The sequence below is a fragment of the Palaemon carinicauda genome, chromosome 11 (assembly GCF_036898095.1).
Source record: "Palaemon carinicauda isolate YSFRI2023 chromosome 11, ASM3689809v2, whole genome shotgun sequence".
Taxonomy (NCBI): domain Eukaryota; kingdom Metazoa; phylum Arthropoda; class Malacostraca; order Decapoda; family Palaemonidae; genus Palaemon; species Palaemon carinicauda.
In genome coordinates this window covers 99,315,809-99,318,308 of record NC_090735.1, presented here as the reverse complement: position 1 = coordinate 99,318,308, position 2,500 = coordinate 99,315,809, and positions in this window count along the sequence as shown.

Below are 2,500 nucleotides of genomic sequence, written 5' to 3'. Positions count from 1 at the left end.
ATTTTTTTTTTTTTAACTCTGGACGACTTAAAGTTTTAAAGTAATTATTGATAACAAATTTACTTTTGAGAAACACATTAGGTCAATCTCATTTTCAATTCCACAAAAAGAAAAAAAATGTCCTGTTAAGATAGTCTTTCAAGATTTTTGGTGATTAATCTATTCTGAAGAAACGTTTTAATTCTTTCATTTTGCCTTGTTTCGAATATTGTTCTGTCTGGTCTGCACCTGCTGAATCTCCTCTTAAATTGTTAGAAAGTAAATCACTGTCCAATAAATTTCTTATTCCTAATCTAAATATTAATCTTTGGCACCGTCGTTCAGTTACTTCATTATACATGCCTTCAGATCTTGTGTGCAGTTAATTTTAATAGTCATGCTTTTTTTTATCATAAGGCTCAATACTACACTGCATTTTAGAAGTGTTATTCCAGTGGTGACCAAATTATAGAATGATCTTCCTAATCAGGTAGTTGAGTCGGTGGAACTTCAAAAGTTCAAACTTCCAGCTAGTGTTTTCATGTGGAACAGGTTGACACAGGCTTGTTTTTGTAGTAATTTACAAAAGATATAGTTTAATGTTGTTACTGTTCTTAAAAATGTTATTTCAATTGCTCATTACTTCTCTTATAGTTTATTTATTGCCTTATCTCCTTTCCTCACTCGGCTATTTTCCCAGTTGAAGCCCTTCGACTTATAGCATCCTGCTTTTCCAACTAGGTTTGTAGCTCTCTTTTCCCAGTGGTCTTTTATTTCCAATTTACAATTATTATGCATTCCTTTTACACATATTCATTACCTTTTTAGGCGTCCACTTATCGACCACACTAAATTTTACCTATATAAATACTCCCGTCGTTTGAGCAGTTAATTCTTAAACATTATTTCTGGAAGTTTAAGTCTCTACGCCTATATTAGCTGGATTTAAAAACAGAGTAAGGTAAATTTTTATGGGAATATCCTGCCCTTGAAATAGATGTGCAAGCGACTATAAATTTCTCTAATCCCTGTGAAATGAGGTTTGCCTCCCATGGAGGCCCCATGAAAGCTTGTGTGTATGTTTTTGGGTTGAGCTGTGGTAAGCCAAAGTCTGTATTGCTAACTACGTGACCTCCAAAGCCTACTCCGAAATCCATGCCCCAAAGATCTCGCTTCCTCCAGCGATATGGACAACTGGGTCACTAATAAGAATTCTTCAGCAATTTGTTGAACTAATTAGTTCACATAGCAAAGCAGCAACAATTATCATTAAAATACGAATGTCTTCATAGTTACTTTTATCCAAGAATTTTGGATGAAAGGAAAGAAATCCAGGCATATACCTAACTGGCAGTTACTTCTTATCTTGACCACCACTCTAGTAGGTACCCTGCAGGACCGATTAATCTATTTTGGCATACATACGTAGACAAATCTTTCTGCATATCCCGCATCAATTGTCAAATGTAAACTATTATAAGAGAACTTCTTCTCAGGATGTAGAAGCAACATTCTAAGTATATCCTGGCTCTTGTTTTTACATTATTTGCCTAACAAAAGCATTAAAAAGGCATGGAGTAAAGATTAAACTATTTGCAGATGATACAAAATTGTACTTCCCAATGAATGACATTAGTAATACAACTAAGAATTATACTTCCTTATCACTACAGTTAAGGAATGGATAATATCTAATCAATTAAAACTAAATGAAAATAAAATAAAATTTATTGTGGTGAGGATATAAGAGGTTAAGAAACCTCAAATGACATAAAATAGATGTTAATGACAATGTGGTCCCCATAGCCAGTACTATGAGTTATTGGATTGTCATTTAACTCTTAGTACTTAGATAAATTATATAAGAGTCACTACAAACTATCCTTAAACAGCACTGTTATTATTAGAATTAACTATTGAAGCTATCTATTACAATTTACCTAGATACAACTTAGGAAGTTGCAAACTATATGCAGAGAACAACGATGAATAAGGGGAGTTGGGCGTAAGATTGCGTTACCTCTGCCCCTATTGAAGTACATTGACTGCCTATCAAAATTAGAATAATTCCAAAGTATGTTCATCGATGCATCAAGTTATCAGAACTGGATTTCCAAATTATTTGGAAGATTTACTGCACATCTTACAACTAACAAATCGTGTTGACATGAGGCTGTTTACTGACGGCTTAATGTTATTTTAGAGAAAATACGCCCAAATTTTCCTGATGTTTCAAAAATGCTGTCCTAAGACTGTACAATACGATTCAACTTTACATTAGCAGGACTGAGGATGTAGTCTTTCAAGGGTGTTATTATGATACGGACTAGGACATATGATTCTCCAAATATTTAATAAATGAATATGAACAGCTCGTGGGTCCTGTGCCAAAACATTTCGTTCATTGTTCTATAAGTAATGCAGCTTTCAAAGTAAATCGGACTGCTTAGAACCCTCTGTAGATATAGTTTTCTATTGACAAAATTATCTTCTGTATTATGCATTATAAGTCACTAAAATT